The sequence below is a fragment of the Coenobita brevimanus genome, chromosome 25, assembly GCF_032717465.1.
Source record: "Coenobita brevimanus isolate Jiangsu-jjx chromosome 25, ASM3271746v2, whole genome shotgun sequence".
Classification (NCBI taxonomy): domain Eukaryota; kingdom Metazoa; phylum Arthropoda; class Malacostraca; order Decapoda; family Coenobitidae; genus Coenobita; species Coenobita brevimanus.
In genome coordinates this window covers 38777962-38800163 of record NC_136978.1, presented here as the reverse complement: position 1 = coordinate 38800163, position 22202 = coordinate 38777962, and the positions used below count along the sequence as shown (strand labels likewise).

Here is a 22202-nt window from a genome sequence, read left to right as displayed (position 1 = left end):
ATCTATCTGTCTATCTTTCTGTCTGTCTGTCTATTTGTCTGTCTATAGATATAAATGATTATACATACATACATACATACATACATACAGAGAGAGAGAGAGATTTAGTAAAGGGCAACTGTGAGTGCTGGTGTGAGGGGCTAGCCGACTGTGTGACCTGACTGAGAGATGCAGGCAGACAAGGGAGGAGGGGAAAGATGGAGGGATGAGGGAGAGAGACGATAGGAAGAAGGGACAGAGATGAAATATAAGATGTGTAAAAAAAGAGAAAAGAGAGAAAAATGTAACTCAGAGATTCATGAGTTAAGGCAGCGCTGGCAGGCAGGAACGGGAGGGAAATGAGACAAAAGTGAATCAAGGAGACAGTGGGAAGGGAAAGGGGAAGGTGCAAGGACTAGAGTAAGGTACAATGAGAAGCATGCTTGTTACACGAGAGAGAGAGAGAGAGAGAGAGAGAGAGAGAGAGAGAGAGAGAGAGAGAATAAACCATGCTAAGGAAACGAACAGCCACAAAGACGACATTAATATTTGAAAGTTCCCTACGAATCAAGAACATAAATTACAGAGAATACAGAATGCCTGGAAGGTAATGGAGGCTAGAGAACAGAGACTGCAGAGTACAGATCATAGTTGATGGTAAGTGAAACATTGTGGCTATAATCTTGGCGTGCTAAAGATTGGAGTCGAGTCAAGAAGCATCAACCTGGCGAGTTACACGGCTGCGTGTCCATACCAGCCACGTCTCATGCTGACACAGACTGCGGGGAACAAACCATGCCACGCCCCGCTGCCCCAAGGCCGTCCTTATAGTATCACACGTCGACTGTATAATGTGTCACATCCACGTATGACGCACACTACAGAATTTCATTTCTATATCATGAAAATTGTTGGCATGTTCCTTCTGGTTCAGGATTATGGAATTTGGGGGGGGTCTGTCACTTCCCTGAATCCTCAAGGGTATTTTCTCTAGGACAATTAATTCCGCCTATGTCAGTGCCTTTGTCACTCCTTTGAAAGTGTTCAGTTTTCTTCTATGTCAAATTATGGCTGATGTTTTCAAGGGGAGTCGGGTCAGGGTCTGCGCCTTTTCATTCTCGAAACCCTGCTCGCCATCTATATTGTACTCGTGACCAAGTCTGGCCCGCATCAATGCCTCTGTGAGAATACAACACTGTGATTGTGAATATGGTTTAAGCAGATACTGTTATCAGTTAATACGGAACTGTGTACACATTATTCTCTTATATTTGTGTATATCACGTGTATATTGTGGTATACAGTGTGGGAAAAAAATCTAAGGACACGGTTTACAACAGTGAGCTCCTACCCTTCCTCCCACCAGCACCGAATCCGCCACTGGTTGCCAGGAGGTGCAAAACTGTGAATAAATGGTACAGAGAAGATGGAATTCCGAGAAAGGAGAGAGGGAGCGAGGGAGTTAGCTGGAGTGAATTGATGCCTCAATCTTGTTGCAACAGGATAAGACAAGCATACTTGAAAGGGATAGCTATCTATCTATCTGTCATTATTTCTATCTGTGTGTCTGTTTGTCTGTCTGTCTTTAGATATAGATTATTATACATTTAGAGAGAGAGAGAGAGAGAGAGAGAGAGAGAGAGAGAGAGAGAGAGAGAGAGAGAGAGAGAGAGAGAATGAAGACGAAGTAAAGAAGTATAAAGGTGAGAGAGGAGGTACATGATAGAGGGAAGTGGTATTGGTCCCTTGTGTGTGTGAAGACCTTCGTTGGAGATAAATTTACATACCAGCAAGGTAAAGTATATAGAGGGGATATGCGTTTGGAGATTTACGGGCTGAGATTTTAGGAGAAGGAGAGGATATATTCACTGTATTCTTCCTTTCGTGATATGGTTTCTGGCTATATGATCGAAACTTGAAAGGTATATGCTTGAATAATGTAGATAATCATCATTATGATCATCATCATCATTATTATCAACATCACTCTTGTTGTCGTCGTGGTCATCATCCCAACCTTACCTCCTAACAACACATGGGGTGAGAGGGATCCAGATCCTGGAAGAATTTAACACAGATCTAGAGCTACTGATAGTGTCTATCTATCTATCTATTGCCAGACGTCTCAATCCCGTTTGGGGTGGCCACAAACAAATCGCCTCCAAGTCGCCCTGTCCCCCGCCATTTTACTGCCCTGCTCCCAACTCACACCCCCCTTCCTCATATACCTTTCCACCCCATCCCTCCATATCATCCTCGGCCTCCCCCTCCCTCTTCCCCCATCCACCTCACTCACATACACTCTCTTCGTCAGTCTTTTACCCTCCATCCTCTCCACATGGCCAAACCACCTCAGTGTGTTCCTCATAACGCTTCCTATCACATCCACATCCACACCACAACGCTCCTTTATATCCTCATTCGTCAGCCTGTCTCTCCATGTGACTCCACAGGCTCCTCTTAAATAACTCATTTCCACTGCTCTCACTCTTGACTTGTGTCCTTCCAACAACGTCCAAGCTTCACTTCCATACGTTAGAGTTGGTATCACAATACTATCATGTAGTAACTTTTTCACTTCCATGCTCACTTCCCTGTTTCTTATCACTGCTTTCAAGGAAACAGCATTCTTCCCAGCTGTACCTTTCAAGCACTTCACCCTCCAAACCTCCAGTCTTACTCATCACACTACCCAAGTACTTAAACGTACTCACATTTTCCAATTCCTCACCATCCAACCTCGCTGTACATTCACTGACTTCACCTCTCTCAAAGACCATCACTTTACTCTTCCCTACATTCACCTTTAGATTCCGTTTCTTACACACTCTCACAAAGTCATCCACCAAGCCTTGCAGCTCCCCTTTGTCTTCACTCAACAACACAGTATCATCTGCAAACAACAGTACAAGGTAGAGAGGTGGCCTGCGGTCCTACCGGACCCAAGTTCAAATCCCGGCTGGGGCAGGGAACAGTTTAAGGATTTGAATTGCATGAAATCAGGCTTTACTGATCTACCAGAAGACCCGCCGACATGTCGTAAAAATACCCCCGCTAATACCAATACACCAGTCCTGTATGAGACAGCCCTAGCATGTATCCAATATGGACGGTGGGTGTTAGCGCCGAAGTGGTGACATGTAGAGGTGTATGGTATGTAGGAGGACTGCTGGGCCTTGATAGCAGGCTGTGAAGCCTATGACCAGAGTCGGACACATAAAAAAAAAACAAAAAAAAAAACAGGGCCACTCCAACATCCACTACCCTACCTTGTACCTCTTTTATTACCCCATCCGTGTACAGATTGAACAACCATGGAGACATGACACAACCCTGTTTCAACCCAACTTTCAAAGAGAAAAATTCACTTATTTCACCATCCACACGCACTGCAGCCTTCGCACCATCGTACATACTCTTCACAGCATTCAACTACTTCCCGTCTACTCCATATATTCTTAACACTTTCCACAATCCTTGTCTATCCACCCTGTCATATGCTTTCTCCAAATCCATGAAAGCCGCAACAACTTCTTTCCCTTCTGTAGAAACTTTTCCACTAAAGATCTAAGAATGAATATCTGATCTACACAACCTCTTCCCTTCCTAAAGCCTCCCTGTTCTTCTCCAACTAATTTCTCTGTTCTTTCTCTAACTCTGTCAATAAGTATCCTACCATACACTTTTCCAATTATACTAAGAAGACAAATACCCCTATGATTACCACACACTTCTTTTTCTCCTTTTCCTTTGTACAAGGGAATAATTATACCTGACTTCCAATCCTCCGGGACTCTACCTTCCTCCCAGGCCAATCTGCACATCCACATCCATTCTACTACTATCTCTCCCCCATGCTTCGGCATTTCTCCACACACTCCATCAATTCCTGGGGCTTTTCCCGATTTAACTTTCTTCATTGCTTCCACAACTTCTATCCTACTGATTTCTTCCTGTCTTCTCACCTCCCTCCTTCTCCCAGACATTCCCCAGCCACTTATACTCCCATTACTTCCATCCTCTGTGTTCAACAATTCCTTAAAGTGTTCTCTCCATCTGCTAACTTTTTCTCCCTTCTCCACTAGTAATCTACCATTTTTATCTTTCACTCCCCTGCTAACTTCACTTCCACCGTGTCTTACTCTTTTCACCTCTTTCCAGAACATTTTATTACAGTCCCTCCACTTTACACTCAAGTTCCTTCCAAATTCCTCATCCACTCTCTTCTTACTCTCTCTCACTAATCTTTTCACCTCTCTCTTTCTTTCTACATATAACTCTCTCTTCCGCCTCTCAACTTCTTCCACACCCCTATTTCTCATCCATTCATTGTATGCTTTCTTATTTTGTGCCACAGTCTGTCTCACCTCTTCAGTCCACCACACTGTTCCTTGCACCCCCCTCCGTCTTCTCTTCCTTCCACACACCACATCACACGCTGCACATATTTCTTCTGTAAATATCGTACACACACCTTTCACGTCTCCCATCTGCTCCAATTCATATTTGCCCAATTGTTCCTCCACTTCTCTCTTATACTGTGCCTTTTTCTCATCCTCTTGTAACCTTTCCACTCTCCTTGCAACTACTTCTTCCTCTCGTCTTTCCCTTCTTCTATTCCTCCATCTTATTTGAATCCTAATTCTGGCCACCACCAAGTAGTGGCCAGAAAGTCCACTCCCCCAACTTCTATAAGCTCTTGCATCTCTTACACATCTTCGCATCCTTTCATCCACACACACATAATCAGTCATTGCCTTCCTTTCATTCAGTTCACCACCCACCCTTCTCATCACTCGCCATGTATACCTGTGGATCATTTTATGCCTGAAGAGGGTATTGGCTATCACCAACCCCCTCCCAGCACAAATGTCCACTAACGCACTCCCATTCTCATCCATCTCAGCAGGCACACCCCACTCACCAAATATTCCATCCACCTTCACGTTCCCAACTTTACCATTCATATCACCGATCAAAAACACTCCCTCATTCCTTCCAAACTTTTCCATGCACACTTCTACATTTGTCCAGAACTCTTCTCTCACTCTTCTAGCACGATCTTGCGTTGGCGCATACACACACACACACAATCGCCCACATTTGTATTCCAGCTTTCAACTTTACCCACACAATCCTTGACCCTACTGATCCATACTGTCTTATGCTGTTCTTCCATCTTTTACTCACAACTATACATACTCCTTCCTTTTGCCCTCTCATTCTCACCTACTCCTGCCATACAGTATACCCCATCCATACTCCCATTCTCTCACACTTTCTCCTCTCCATTTTGTTTCAGTTATTCCTCATACATCCACTTTCGCACCCTCAAGCACCTGGACAATCTCTCTTTCACCTTATCATTCTCTCTCCTTGCATTCCACGTTCCGATAACCATGTCCTTTGTCCGGTCCTTGGTCGTCATCGTTTGGTCAGTCACTGATAGTGTGCCTCAGTGAAATACCGCTTGCAACACATCAAATGACTCATTATTCAAGTCTTTGAGAAACTTGGCCCCATTTCAGAGGACTGATACCTGGTGACACACGACCTAATCGATAATAACAAACGTAATATTGTGTTACCGTGACAGGCCTTTCTATTTATCTGCAGGACTCGGAAACCTTTCCTAACATTTTGAACAAGAATAATAAAAAATGCGGATTGTGGTTGTTCCTGAAAGTTTTTTCATGTTATTTAAAAATGACTAAAATTGTTGTCTAAATTCTGTTAAAAAAGATCCTCCACTGCAGATCAGGATCGTAACATCTATGTAGGTCTAACTAGATGCCGACCCTCTGACAGAATCAGGTTTACTCAGCATCATCACCACCAAGGATTTAGGCACACATTTGACAAGTGCACTAAAGACAAAGATAAACTTTTTCTGTGTGCTGTGGTCCATAATTATAAAGACTTTAGAATAAGAACTCTCTAAAATATGTAAATTAGTTGTCTGTAAGTACTCCGATGACTAATCAGTCAGTAGTGGGAAGAAGGGATTAATTAAAAACATCAACTTTGTTAGGTAAAAAAAAAAAAATGATTACCCCACATTGGAGCCAGTTACAAGTTGGCTTTCTTAACATTCCTTTCATTCGTAACAAGAAGGAATATGTTAATGAAATTATGAATGAACGAAGGCTTGACAATGTGTGTCTGACTTAAACTTGGTTAAATGAATGTCATTATTATTGTTCACAACATTTAACACATTTTATAATACATGCTCGTGGGCTTGCTGATGACTATCTGGGTGGAAGCATGTCGCTCTTCTACACCGTAGCACTTACAAATACAAAACACGACTTTGTTCCACTTTCTTTTGAAGTCACGAAAGTACTGATCGATTCCCATCAAGTAACGCTTAGAACCGCGGTTATTTATCGGCCAGTTCATCGGAGATACTGGTCAGTGATTCATGGCGCCGTTTAGCTGGTTTCTGTAAGCTGGCCTTAAACCTGGGGGACTGCTTTTTTATGTTGATTATACATATGGGATTGATAAACCACAGTTGAAACATTTTTCTTTTCAATTCGTTGAATTGATTTCCCCCCATTTTTTTTTTTTTTTTTAATCATGTGGCTCAGTTGCGATCCAATACCTATCCTCAAAGGGTCAAATGCTTTAATCTTTTCATCTACTGGACGTGAATAAAGTTATATGTTAATTAGTGAGTTAATAAAACTTTCTGCCCATTGTACCTGTTAAACGTGTCACAGATATCAGCTGTGTATGAACATGCTGCAGAATTGTTTTTGTAAAATAGTTAGCAGATGATTTTAAGAAGGGAACTTTGTGCAGTCCGAGAACGAGCCTTGTTGTGTCTCCCACTGAAAAAAGCCCATACTCGATGTTGGGAGCATGTTAAAGTATCGTCCTGTCTCCAGATTGTATTTTTGTTGAAAATAATTAAGCATGCTATAATTGACTACCATGAAGCAGAATCATTCATCTCGCCTGGGCAACATATAGAAAGTATAACTCAACTGAAACTTCATTAACAGAGATTCATGGGTACTTGGCAGTGAACACCTGCAAGGGGATATCCTCCTTTTTGGTCTTGATAGATCTGTCAGCAACTTTTGACACAGTAGATCACAAACCATTGCTCGAATATTTGTATTCTTAGGGTATTCTTGACAATACCCTTCTGGTTCCCAAGTCATACCTATCAGATTGATCTAAGAAAGCAGTAATGTGTCACACGTGCTCAAACTCAGTTTCCTTTCTGTTAGAGTCTGTGGATCTGCTGTAGATCCATTTTTATTCCCTTTTAACACCAGTAACTTGCCGTCTTTGCCTAACACACGTGAAGTGGTCTATAATTTTCATGCCGATGATGCTCAACTATGTGAAAATGACATTGTTTTAAACCCTGGATAGGCATAACCGGGTGAAATTCACCCGGTGATATAGCAACACTGCATTATACACATGTTCCTTTATCTCCAGAACATTGTCTCTCCCAGTAGCTGCACTGCATGTTGAGACTCAGTATTAGGTGGGTGAGTGACCCTTTACACGTGGGTCTTCATATATTTTAGCATTTACAGGTATTGGGTGATTTTCACCTGGCTATGCCTGTAGTGTGACTAATTATTCTCATGTATTTCTCAATGGTGTTTTTTGACATTTGAGCTAGCAGCCTGTGTTTGGGAGATTTTGAGGACGCAGGCAAGAAGTACAAAATAAGCACACAAAAAAGTTCTTACTCAGTTATATACTTAGCTATCAGCTCTCAAACTTGGTTGTGTTTTTTCCAAAAGTGATCTCAGGAGTTTTTTTATTACATTGCTACCTCTCATTAAATTTTCTTTTATACTTATATCAGTGTGAACAAGAGAGGTTCTTCCACACTAATACCAAGTTTCATGAAGAAATATTGATTAGAACATTTTTTTATTATTATTTTTTTCCAGGGCCAGGTGAATAATACCTGGATCTGCCTGTAGTGTGACTAAAAATGACCTATGCCTATCCAGGATTAAAAATAAAGGAACAGAGGAAGGAAAAACAAATAAATAAAAAAATAATAATAAGCCATACACCAGATTACTGGTGTCCTTCATTCATAAAATATCTGTAACAGATGGACTTGAACAGCTGTAGGTTGAAGTTTAGGGGAAAACAGCTCCTGGGAAGCAATATCTAGGGAGATGCAGTTTGGGGAGTAAAAGAATTCTGATAGGCAGAATTCTGATAGGCTGTTTGACATTCCAGTCATGAGCGCTACCAGATGAACATGTAGCATGAGGGAAGGCATGGAGAGGTGGGACAATGGACACAACTTCATCTGAGCATTTGCCATAAAAGTATCTGTAAAACAATGCAAGGGAGGCAATATTCCTTCTTTGTAGGGGAGCTAGTTTATTTATATGAGCCTGGTTATAAATAATTCCAACAGCTTTGTTCTGAATTTTGTCTAGCTGTTTTAGTGGAAAGAATAAAATGGAATTGCTAATCGCTGATACTGGGAACTGGTTAGCTAAAGAGAGAGTTAAGGAGAATGATGTCAATCCCAAGATCATTATCTGAGAAAGCAAAATGGGTAATAATGTTCTGAACATGCTAACTCGATATTGGCAAATCACAGTTTTCACCTGTGAGTTCCTTATACAATTTGGACATATTTAAATCAAAACATAATTACAAGAAGCACACTGATCAGATTGTCAGACGTAATTTTCATCTCAAAAATCCATACTAGGTGAGGCAGTTTCTGAAGAGACATAGTCTCTTAATATTGGTTCATGAATTAGGCTTGTACTGTTATTACCTCCGCCAAGGAGGTTATGTTTTACCCTGCATTGGTTGGTTTATCTGTTTGATTGTCTATCTTTTAGCAGGATCACTTAAAAAGTTATGAGTCCTTTCGCTCACGGTAAGTTTCAATAAGTTTCGCGTTTCACGACACAAAAGCTTTCTCCCCTTCCCCCCACGCGCCCTCCAAAAAAGTGCATTCTCGGCTTATTTTCACCACGCAAACATATTTATTTTGCCACAAAACCTACATATTCCTATTCGTCGATGTTTGTTCTACACAATAAGCAAAAAAAAAAAAAAACACTACATGACATTAGGGCAGTGTGAATAAACATTCGGGAACATTCATCCCAATTCCCAACATTGTAGCTCGAACGTTAATTACCATACCTCTTTATGTTATACATTATTTGAAAGAGAATTTTATTAGCTTTCGAATGGGGCAGTTGACATTTTGATATGAGGTGCGGTTTTTGAGCTATAAGTGAAAAAGTACAAACTTTTTCTGACAAACAAGGGTTTTTATTCAGAGAGCTCTAGCAAAAAACTTCTCTCATCAGTTTTATGTTTTTATTTCATCATCTTATGCAGAATTTCATGGGCTTTCTCATGATATAATCAAATTTCTCCTACGCCTCATAGTTTTCGAGAAAAATGCAAAAAACTAGTGTATCCATGCCATGTCGTGACTAGGGTGGTTTCCCACCTCCCCCTAAGCTGCTGCACGTGTTTCACTATTTCCTTGCACACTAGGTATTGCACACTATATTCACATGATTCACTGTCACAATTCTTATAGTTGAATACCCACATTTGGTGCAGGGTAAAGGCAGTGTAGTTCTGGGGCCAGGGTTAGAAACAGTAACACAATCTTCATTGGCCCAGCGACTGATAATGGCAACAAACGCTTCACAAACACGTAATTTCCTATTGCAAACACCAAATCTAATCACAATAGTGCCCAAAAACTATACATAAGCATTACTGGTATAGGGAAATATGTCGCACAGCTAGGATGGGTGAAATAGAGGAGTTTTAAAGGGACAAGGGACCGCGCACTATCTTCCCTGCTGACAGCTCATGTTGTACTGAAAAACCTATATGTGCTGTCGTGGGTATCGGGACCCACTGTTGCCAGCTCATTAATTATGACGTGAGCCAAGCAAGCTATGATGCCTCAAAGAATGATGCAAATCAATGAAAAACTTTTTTTTTTTAATGATTTCATGACACTAAAGGGGTCACTGAGCATTTACAAGGAAAGACCCTAATGACAGCAAAAGCTTCATCGTGTACAAAAGGGTGAACAGATTTTGATTAAATTTTGTGGAAAGCTGGGACATAGGCCAAGGAAGAAATTATTAAATTTTTTGGGAGGATTCGGATCCGGAGTATCCCGCACAATGTCTCCAAAAGTCCTCAATGAATTTCAATGAAATTTTGTGGAAAGGTGGGTCAAAGACCAGGAATGAATTGATTAACCCGCCGCGTGCCAGCGCCATTTTAAAACGGTCTGACATAATTCTGCGGCCAGTGCCAATGCTGTTTTAAGACATTTTAAAATAAATAACTTCACAGTGACCGCATTTTTCAAGATTCGTGGGTAAAAATTGGCAAAGATATAAGGTAACTGTTCCTCTACCATCCCCCAGGCTGTCAAGGCCATACACTCACTCACTTCCCCTCTTAAGCTCACTCTGCCTTACTCTGCATGTGTGCCTCACCCAGTGCTGTACATAGTGAAGGCATTTTGTAAATGTTTTCATGTAAGTGTAAGTTGTAAATATTTTCTTGTAAGTGTAAGGACTATATAGTGAAGACAAATTGTAAACACCTTCTTGTAAGTGCCAGGACTGTACATAATGAAGTCAGGTTGTACCTATCTTCAATTAACTGTAAGATAATGCATTCACAGTGAGAAAGACACACAAATTGTGATAGATGCTGAAGAAATAAATAATCAGAAAAGTGTACTGAACATTGCTATACCTTCCCAGTATAAATACCTGAGTATACCGTACATAGAAAACGGCTTTCTCTCACGTATGTGGTGAGCGTCAGAGAGCGGCTATACCTGTACACCAGTATGCAGGACTCAATAAAACCCGTTTCCGAGCCTCGGAGAAATTCGTTGTTCCCACATCAAAATCTATCATATTAGCCAAAAAGGAAAAAAGGTCAAGAAATGCCCGGCACTGGGGTGACCCATAGGGCTAAAAATAGCCGGCATGCAGCGGGTTAAATTTTGGAGTGGATCCGGATCCTTTTTAGTGGCATTGGCGGAGGTATGTGCCCTGTGATGCTTTCTAGTTTTTTATGGATCAGTCGAACAGTAAGGGAGTGGAGTTAGGGAGGCTTATATACCAGCAACAATACATCCCTTTATTTTGATATCGTTTTTCATCACTGGAAAAGGAAAGAAAGATGGCCAGGTTCCATTTGACCAATGTTATTAGGATAGTAAAGCTTGTGTTACTTTTGCTGTGGGAGGAAGACTAAACATTGCCTCCCATTTGTGCTCCTCTACTGATTCTGAACATTTGTCTGTGTGTTCAGGCAATGCTAATAGTAATAATATTAATAAAAATAAAAATACAACAACAGCAACAACAACAACACAAACAACAACAACAACAACAACTACTACTACTACTACTACTACTACTACTACTTCTGTTACTACTACTATTACAACTACTACTACTACTACTACTACTACTACTACTACTACTACTACTGCTAATAATAATAATAATAATAATAACAATGTACATTTACTTGAAACCACGAGTCTAGACGTTTGTATGTTTGAAAGATTTTCTGGTAATTTCTCTGGATATACTTTTGATAGTCCTCTCACATCTGTACTTTGGTTTTCTTTGTTGTGATATCGTACTGTACCTAATCTGTCATTTGATTGAAAAATGAATCAACATAATGAGCAGCCTTTGGTTGTGTAGAATTATGAGGTGCCTCATAGCCCACACCTGACCTCAAGGTATACAGATTCTTCTATATATGGCGTTAGTCTGGGAGGCGGCAGCTGGTTTGTTTCCTCCTTTTCCCTGTTCAACAAGGACAAGAAGCAAGGGCATGGGGGTAGCATCCACTGTGGAGAGTTGTAATCTAGGGGAATACTAGGACTTAACAAACACCAATTGTTTACCTTAATGACCCTCATTCAGTCAGTTGGAGTAAATGCTAGGCTTTTTTCTTATTATGAGGGAGGGTGATTGGCAAACGTTCAAGTCAGCAGGTTAACTGAATGCTCAGAGTCATCTCAGAGTTGGCACATTGTAGTGTCAGCTCATCGCAAGACACTGTAGGTCACAATCACGAACCTCGTTCAGCTTCAAAGAGGCTGGCCTGTCATAATGGCAGTCCATCTAAGGACACCATGGAACAAGACAACTAATTTGTTTAGATTCATTGAGCAGCCTATCAATCATTTAGAGATCAAGGACAACCTCTGTCTTGGCTTGTTCACGAAAACAAATACCACGAATCTACCCCTGCATTAGCATCACCAGTCACCCCTACCTCTCTCCTGGCAGTAGCACAGTGCTTTTTGTCACCTCGTAGCATCATATCCAGCTGTCGCCTATGCCACTGGGGCCAGTAGCTGAAGAACATCACAGCGGACTGTAATTTCGTCAGTTTTGGAGGAATTCTAACACCTCTTCTATCCATCCAGCTATCCATTACTGAAAACTTTTCTGTCCAGACATGAATATAGGGTCTTGAGGCTACATGTAGGGTCTTATTCTCGACATTCAAGGTGTAGGTGATCAGCTCCATTTGCTAATGAGTAACATTATTTGAACAATAAACCCCAACTATCTCTCCAATTTGGACCCTATCCAATTGGATTGTCTTAACCCACTAGTCCACCATGAGTCATTTGGTTATATGGTAAACCATCTAACATAGTAAAGGGCTTCCTGGGTTACAGTGAACAACTTGACCAGTCAGTCAGTACTGTGTCACCTAAAAGGCAGCGCTACATCAAATGTGTAAATGGTGGACGCCCACACCTATCACAGTTAACAACATGTGTATATATATATATATATATATATATATATATATATATATATATATATAACAAGCGTTGCATGATATTAAATCCATTTCTATAAGGCATGGATCGCATAAGTGTTATTCGTCTATTTGTCAAAATCTATCTATCTATCTATCTATCTATATATATATCTATATCTATATCTATCTATCTATATATATATATAGATAGATAGATATAACATGCATTGCATGATATTAAATCCATTTCTATAAGGCATGGATTGCATAAGTGTTATTCGTCTATTTGTCAAAAGCTATCTGTTGAATGCTGTGAAGAGTATGTACGATGGTGCGAAGGCTGCAGTGCATGTGGATGGTGAACTAAGTGAATTTTTCTCCTTGAAAGTTGGGTTCAAACAGGGATCTGTCATGTCTCCATGGTTGTTCAATCTGTACATGGATGGGGTAATAAAAGAGGTACAAGGTAGGGTAGTGGATGTTGGAGTGGCCCTGGTGAGAGAGGATAGTGTTTAGAAACTCCCTGTACTGTTGTTTGCAGATGATACTGTGTTGTTAAGTGAAGACAAAGGGGAGCTGCAAGGCTTGGTGGATGACTTTGGGAGAGTGTGTAAGAAACGGAATCTAAAGGTGAATATAGGGAAGAGTAAAGTGATGGTCTTTGAGAGGGGTGAAGTCAGTGAATGTACAGCAAGGTTGGATGGTGAGGAATTGGAAAATGTGAGTACGTTTAAGTACTTGGGTAGTGTGATGAGTAAGGATGGAGGTTTGGAGGGTGAAGTGCTTGAAAGGGTACAGCAGGGAAGAAAAGTTGCTGGTTCTTTGAAAGCAGTGATAAGAAACAGGGAAGTGAGCATGGAAGTGAAAAAGTTACTACATGACAGTATTGTGATACCAACTCTAACGTACGGAAGTGAAGCTTGGACGTTGTTGGAAGGACACAAGTCAAGAGTGAGAGCAGTGGAAATGAGTTATTTAGAGGAGCCTGTGGAGTCACATGGAGAGACAGGCTGATGAATAAGGATATAAAGGAGCGTTGTGGTGTGGATGTGGATGTGATAGGAAGCGTTATGAGGAACACACTGAGGTGGTTTGGCCATGTGGAGAGGATGGAGGGTGAAAGACTGACGAAGAGAGTGTATGTGAGTGAGATGGAGGGGGGAACAGGGAGGAGGAGGCCGAGGATGAGATGGAGGGATGGGGTGGAGAGGTATATGAGAGAGAGGGGTGTGAGTTGGGAGCAGGGCAGTGAAATGGCGGGGGACAGGGCGACTTGGAGGCGATTTGTTTGTGGCCACCCCAAACGGGATTGAGGCATCTGGCAATAGATAGACAGATAGATTATCTGCCAGGTCCAATAAGGGATGGACACAAACAAATCGCCATGTCGCCCTGTCCTCTGCAGTTCTGCTGCTCTCCCTCCAACTAAAACTCCTCTGTGTCACCTATCTCCACACCCCATCCCTCCATCTCGTCCACGGTCTCCTCCTTCCCCTTTACCAATAGCACACCAGAAAATATTAACGTGGCTGAATCTGAGAAAAAAAAAAACTGATAAGTCGAGTCGAAAAGAATACAGCAGCATCCTGGCGACTGAGGGAGACACTGCAGATGCCATTTCGTTGGACACCTGACAGACTCACCGTATACTCTCCCGTCCCCCATCCCTTCCTTTTTTTAATGTTTTTTTTCGTCTGGATCATGCCTACGCCTAAGCGGAAGTTTAGATGCCAATGATGATGATGATGATTATTATTATCTATGTAGAGATACGTGATGTGACTTAAATAAACGTGGAGTCTGACTGATAATTTGTGGTATAGAGATAAATCATCAAATTGTTAGTGATGGATGTTATCAGAAACTTTATTTCCATACCAGTATCATTAACATAAAATCATGATAACACACCGTTTATGTCGTTGTATTGTATTTGTAGGCTTCTGAAAGAAAGATAAGAAGGACATCATCTCTCTCTCTCTCTCTCTCTCTCTCTCTCTCTCTCTCTCTTTTCTGGTGTGACGCGTGTCTTTAGACCTCCTCGTTTGTCTCTCCAGCGTTTTTCCCTCCACCTCCATACATCTTTCTGCCTCATTTGCACATCCAGGCAGCATATTTATCATGCAGGAAATGGATGAGGGTATGAGAAGGCGTTAAGTATTGAGTAGGGAGGTGGGTGTGGGAGTGGGAGGCTAGGAGAGGGTGAGGGAGATAGGATAGCTGGAAGTGTAGGGGGGCCGTGGGGATGAATGTGGGTTGAGGGGTGAGGGATGAACGAGAGGTACGTGGGGAGTGAGTAGGAAGCTGGGTGTGAGGAAGCGTAGGGGGGGTTAAAGGGGGTGTTTGAAGGCACGTGGAAAGGGAAACATACTGTTCCTGTCTTACCGGAGTCGTGGGAGATAGGGAGACGTGAGGGGACGTGAAAGTGCAAGTCAGTAAGAGATTCATGTCGTGGGGTAGACTGTTCTTCAGGAGGGTTTGAGAATAGAAGGGGTGTGGTAGTGGGATTTTTTTCGTTTTTTGAGAGAAAGAGAGAGAGAGAGAGAGAGAGAGAGAGAGAGAGAGAGAGAGAGAGAGAGAGAGAGAGAGAGAGAGAGAGAGAGAGAGAGAGAGAGAGAGAGAGAGAGGACGTGAGGGTGAAACTTAGCTGAAGCTTACCGGGCAGTTGTGTTTGGGGGATTTTTTTTTTCTTTGAGGAGAGGGGAAGGCGTTGGTGGATTCTGTAAGGAGGCAGCGTTTTTACGGAATTTACCTAGACTTGGTGAAGAAGAGAACTAGCGAGTGCAAGTCAGTGGAAGTGCAAGTCATTGGGGTTTGGTGGCGAGGGATACGGTTTTAGGGGGAAGGAAAGGGAGGGCAATTTATTAGGATCTGTCGGTGGTTCAGGAGGCCTTTTGCGTAGTTAGTGGGTTTTCTGGGCATGTGAGGTTTATTAGCGTAAGAAGGCAGACTTAGAGGCCATAGGGAGGTTATTTTAGAATAGGGGATGGGTTTTAGAGTCGGAAAGAGAGGGGACGTGTGTGTGCATGTCAGTATGAGATTTAGGCGGTGCATGCAACGATTTGAGGGACCTCAGAGGGGCTCTGGGAGCTCTGGGGTTTTTGAGAGTCGAGGTAGGGTTGCAGGAGTTTTGAAGGTAAGAGGGGGGACTCAGGCCGGGTGACAGAGTGAAAGGGAGGGAGAGAAGAGAGCAGAAGACGTGAGGGTGAAAGTCATCAGGGTCTTAATAGAAAGGGAACGATTATGGGGAAATTGATGGGGGTTCTTGTGGTTTATGGGGTGGAAGAACCTGGCTTAGAGAATACTTGAGGGTATGAAGAATTTTAAGAGGTGGTTTTAGAATATAATGACGGCTTGCCCTGGCTTTGAGAGCTTGGTGAGTAACACTTGGTGGGTAAGAATTGGTGCTTTTTCTTGAGTTGGATCATAGGAAGGGGATGAGGCAGCCAGATCAAATGTGGTATAGAGGTTAAGAAGTGGGTTTAAGAACGGCTAGTAGGAGGTTGACAGGAGTGACGCACACTTAATGAAAGGTATGTTAGTGTGGGGGAGGAGGGGCAGTTTGAGTTGGCTTATGGGGTTAACGGTGTGTGTGTGTGTGTGTTCTTACCTAATTGTTCTTACCTAATTGTATCTTTACAGGAATGAGGCAAGCTCGTACTGTCCCGTGTCTTAAACCATATTTATCGTACATATCCTTAAATTTGTGAATTGTTTTGGCACACACTATTTCATTCGGTTGTGCATTCCATTGATCAATTGCTCTGTTTGGGAAACTGAATTTCCTTACGTCTTTATCACCTCTCTTCTTATGCAGTTTTTTGCATGTCCTCTTGCTGATGCTTCTCCATATGTTAAGTAATCATTTATGTCTATTTTCTCCTTCCCTGATATGCACTTATATAGCATTATCATGTCACCTCTTTTCCTTCTCTCCTGTAGTGTTGGTAGATTCAGTTTATTTAGTCTTTCTTCATAGCTTAGGTCCCTTAAGCTTGGTATCCATCTTGTAGTGGCCCTTTGAACTTTTTCAATCTTGTCTATGTGCTTTTTGAGATGAGGACTCCAGACCACTGATGCATATTCCAGGGTTGGTCTAATGAATGATGTTATTATCCTTCTTAGCATGTCTTCATTTATGTATGTGAATGCTATTCTCATATTTGCAAGCAGTGTATACATGTTCCGTACCTTCTCGCTGATGTGGTCAGCCGGAGATAGTCTGTTATTGATAATCACACCTAGGTCTTTCTCTCTTTCTGATGTGTATAGGGTTTTATTTCCTAACTTATAATCCCAATCAGGTCTTTTTCCACTTTTACCAAACTTGATTACATGACACTTGTCCACATTGAATTCCATTTGCCAAGTACTACTCCATTCATGAAGTTTATTTAATTCTTCTTGTAGCTCTTTACAAGAGTCTGTGTTAGTAATTCTCCTTTGTATTTTTGCATCATCTGCAAACATATTCAGATAGCTCTCATTTCCAGTGTTACTGTTTATATCATTTATATACACTAAAAACATGATTGGTGCCAGCACTGAACCTTGTGGTACTCCACTAGTCACTTCTTTCCATGATGAGTAGTTTCCTCTTAGTACTGTTCTCATTTCTCTTTTTATGAGAAAGTCTTGCATCCAACAAAACAGTTTGCCTCGAATTCCTCCTTGATGGTACAGTTTCCATAAAAGTCTTTGGTGTGGTACTGTGTCAAAAGCTTTCTTGAAATCTAAATAGATACTCTCCACCCATCTTTCCCTTTCTTGTATTGTGTCTGTTACTCTGTCATAGTAGCTCAACAGATTAGTAACACATGATTTTCCTTTCCTGAAACCAAACTGTCTTTCTGTTATCATACTGTGTTCTTCTAGATGATTTACCCAAGCTTTTCTCATAAGCTTTTCTAATACCTTGCTTATAACACTGGTCAGTGATACTGGTCAGTAGTTGAGTGGATTTTGTCTATTTCCTTTCTTGAATAAGGGGACAATATTTGCTTTTTTACAAATATCAGGTAGTTTACCTTGACTCAAGGATTTCTTGAAAATTAAAAATAATGGTTTACTTAACTCCTTTGCACATTCTCGTAGTACCCAACATGAAATTTCATCAGGACCACTTGCTTTTCCTCTGTCTAATCTACTTAACTCCTCCTGTATTACTTTTTCTGCTATTTGTATATCTGGTAGTATGTGTGGACATGCATGTTCCACATAGTCCCTCTCAAAAATTTTTTCTTCTGTAAAAATTAATTGGAAATTCTTATTTAGTGCTTCACAAATATCTTTCTCTTGTGTATAAGTGATTCCCTCGTCCGTAATGGATTGTATTATATCTTTTACTTTGGTTTTGCTTCTGATATAGCTGTAAAACAGCTTTGGTTGATCACTACTTTTATTTATTATATCCTCCTCAAACTGTTTTTGGGCTTCCCTCCTTATTCTTGTATAATCGTTTCTTGCCTGTTTGTAATTATTATACGCCCTTTCACTATTGTGTCTTCTGTATCTATTCCACAACAAGTCTCTTCTTTCTTTTGATTTTTTACATTCTGTATTGAACCATTTCTGTATTTTCTTATCTGCTTCTTTGTGTTGTGGGATGTACTTCTGGACTCCTATTTCATAAAATTCACAGAATTTTTTATATACAGCATTTAAATCTTGTCCTCTAAGCTCATTTTCCCAATCAACTTCTAAGATATACTCCTTTAGGTCTTGATAATTTCCCTTTTTATAGTTTAGGCTCTTTTTGTAACTGTCATTGCTGTTTACTATGTCATATGCTATCCTGAAGTTATAATTTAGTACTGCGTGATCGCTTTTGCCGAGTGGAGGGTGATATATTAAACTGTCAATATCATTTTCTTGCCTAGTAAATATTAGATCTAGCACTGAAGGTACATCAAGTCCTCTTTTTCTTGTGGTTTCCCTCACATGTTGCGTTAGGAAAAACTCTTGCACGAGATCCAGGAGCTTTTGGTCCCAACAGCTTTCTTGGCTAATTATATCTCGAGTATTCCAATTTATATTTGTATTAAAATCCCCAGTTAGTATAATTCTTTCCGATTTCTCTTCCATTTTATGTAGTAATGATCTTAAACTCTGAATTGTACTTTCTGCCAGGTCCTCATATTCATCTCTTTCCCATGTGTTTGATCTGGGTGGCATGTACAAATTGGCTACAGTTACTTTACCTTCAGATGTGTTGATCTCTACTGCAATCAGCTCTACTTGTGATGGTATATCTAGTTTTATTTCATTGACTTTTAGATTTTTCTTAGTTAATATTATAATTCCTCCTCCTTTTTTTAAATTTCTGTCTCTCCTCCATATATTGTATTCCTCTAAGTTTAGTATGTCATTGGATATCCTTGGTGTTAATTTTGTTTCAGTTAGGCATATTATTTGTGGTTCATTTTCTCTGACATAATCGTTCATCTCTAGTAATTTAGATACCATTCCATCCACATTTGAGTACATCAACTTTATCATCTTGTTTATATACTTGTCATGACATGGTTCTACTACCTTCCTCCTTTTTATTCAATCCTGTTTGTGTACCACTTTCGTACCTGCAATCCTATTACTTTGTAAAAAAATTTCTTCTTTTCCTCTTCTGATCTTCCCTAATTTTTTGTTTTTGCTTCCTCCCTTTTCTCTTTCAGTAATTCCAGTTCCTCTTGTGTTCGGCATCTTTTTATCCATACATTTTTGAACTCCTCTTTTTCCATAAGATTCTTTGCATTTTTTAGTATCTCTTCCACAGTGTTTACACTCTGGAAAGTCACCTTTAGAGGTCTTGTCTTGCTTTTCTCGTATTTCCCTAACCTTTTGTGTTCCTCTATGTCTTTACTACAGATTTCCTCTGATACTTCTTTCAGTAAGCTCATTACATTTGCCATCTCCTTTTTGTCTCTTGTGATCTTGTTTTTTACTTCTTCCTCTTCAATACCAGTGATTACTATAGATTTGTTTATATCTACTGAATCTCTGACTAACTTTGGATTGTTTTGGATTATTCTTTTCACTTCCTTTTTAATGCTTTTTTCCTCCACCCTTGTTTCTAAGTCTTTCTTTACTTTCACCATTTCAGCATACGTGGTTTCCACATCATTTTTGTAGCTTTGCACAGCTTCATTCACCTGTGTTACCTTCTCCTCAGTATCACTGTTCTGGTCTATAAGACTGCTTACTTGCCTAATTGTCTCTGTGTCATTTTTGAACTCTTCCATAACACTCTCGTGATTGACTACTGTACTTGCCATTTCACTCATTTTCTTCCTAAGTGTACTCAATTCTACTGTTAGTTCACTGATGGTTGTGTCTTTCTTGTTGGCCTCCCTTCCTAGTTTTTCTATTTCTTCCTTTTGCAAGTGCATCTGCTTCTTTATTATTTTCATCAATTTCATTTTTGAAAGCCATTTCTAGTTTGTGTACACGTTCAACCAGTCTATTGTGAGTCTCCACTTCAACCAGTTCTTGGTAGAAATCATCATTTTGCTTTTTACCTTTATCCCTTTTCTTTTCCAAATTTGCTTTATTAAAGTATGTATCCATTTTGCAATACTAAAAGAACAGAGTATGTACTTACAGAGTATGTACACTTTCCCCGTGTTGCTGTAGTCTAAACAAACCTCAGCTGACTCAGCGCATTTTTTTGTCTTGGTTCTCTTTTCTGTTTGAAGAAGTCTTGTTTAAACTTATTATTTTTTTCCTTTTAATAATGAAAAATCATTTAGTCTAACCTGGTACAGAGCATGACTCATACAAAGATACTAATTTAGGTAATGCCACTGGCCGTGTTGGTTCGGTACATTGCGCCGACGTTGCACGTCTGCCTTGATTGACTCCCTGTGTGTGTGTGTGTGTGTGTGTTGTAGGGTTGGAGATGAGGCCTTAATACTGCTGAAGGGTCATAAGGGATAATTAGGTGTGTTTAAGGATGGAAGGTGCATTTTCATGGGTTTTCAGGGCAGGAGTTGTTTGGGGGGAGTTTTGGTAGGATTCCTCTGTTTTCGGGGTGTCTGAAGGTAATTTTTTTTTTCCTGGTGTTCAGGGTAGGGGGCTAAGAGCATTTTGCGAGTTTAAGGGCAAGATGGTTTGTTGGGAGTTTCAAAATAGGATTAGTTTTTTTTTTTTTTAAGGTAGAATGGTTTATAGGGGGTGTGAGAGTAGGATGAATATGGGGGGTCATTTAAGGGTAGAAGGGCTTTTAGGAGTGCCTAGAGACAGGAGGATTTTTTTGTGTTTATTTATTTTATTTTATTTTTTTTAAGCAGAAAAGGGAATATAAAATAAAAGAAATGTGGGAAAGGTGGTTTCAGGGGGATTAAAGGAATGAAGGTATTCTAGTTGGGTTTAACCATATTCTCCCGGTAGTTTAAGCAACGCACTAAATATCTGTTAGGGCATTTTCGCACAGAATGCTCATTTTCACACACTCGTATGTCGGCAGCCATATCACCTGGAACATTAAGTATGCAGCCTAATACTCATCAGTCCTTCTTCTATCCAATGCAATTGTTTACAGGCCATTAGGTGGAGTCGTTGAGGAACATGGAGGTGGTGAATGGAATTAACCTTTGGGGAAGGCAGATAGGGTTAGTGTGCATAGTCTCTGCAGCTTTGGTAAGGTTTTGCGAATTGCCCACTTATTCAGCCTAGCTGTCTCCTTAGACACTGCTGAATCCGTGAAGCATGCCCCATTTCCCTGTACGTGTGATGGTTACCATCCCCCGTTTTCCAGCCATTCAAGAGTGATACATTGCCCAATGTTCTGCAGGGGGGTTATGAATCTAATCAATAAACGACCATACCATGTTGAGTACACCGCTTCCCGTCCGATCAGCGAAGTTAAGCAACGTTGGGTCTGGTTAGTACTTGGATGGGTGACCGCCTTGGAACACCAGATGCTGTTGGCATCCCTACGTGTCAAGTGGGGTTGGTGGAGGATTAGTGCCCCTCCCTGTAAAACAATTAACTCTAAGCCCTTGGCCACCCCGTTTGGGATACATGGCATCTGGCAATGAATGAAAAAAAAAAAAATTACGGACTCTTCTAGAATCACTTTTGTTATCACCTTCTTTAACTACTGAATCTTAGTGCCCTTACAGCTTAAATGACTTTTTATTTTGTACTCTATGAAAATCATAAAGTAACATGGTGGTGAAATAAGCCGCAGTTAGGGAGAAAAGCTTTTTCCGGGAGTGGAAAAGGGGTGGTAACAGACAGGAATACTTGTACTTGGCTGCCAAGCATAAGGCTGCAAAGGAGGTACACAGGGCAAAGTTTGAGTCTCAGAGACTTTAACTGGATAACGTAAGTAGCGCTGAAAGGAAGAATATGGTATTTAAGTTCGCAAATCAGATAAAGAATGAAAACAGGAATATCATAAATGAGCAGTGTGT

At 40.7% G+C, this 22202-nt stretch overlaps 1 non-coding gene across 1 annotated transcript; it reads left to right on the top strand.

Annotated features, from left to right (window-relative positions):
• The first annotated feature begins 21597 nt into the window (after positions 1 to 21597).
• On the top strand, positions 21598 to 21716 carry LOC145393954 (5S ribosomal RNA). Its single transcript, XR_013896304.1, has one exon. It is a non-coding gene; the product is annotated as a 5S ribosomal RNA (ribosomal RNA).
• The last annotated feature ends 486 nt before the right edge of the window (positions 21717 to 22202 follow it).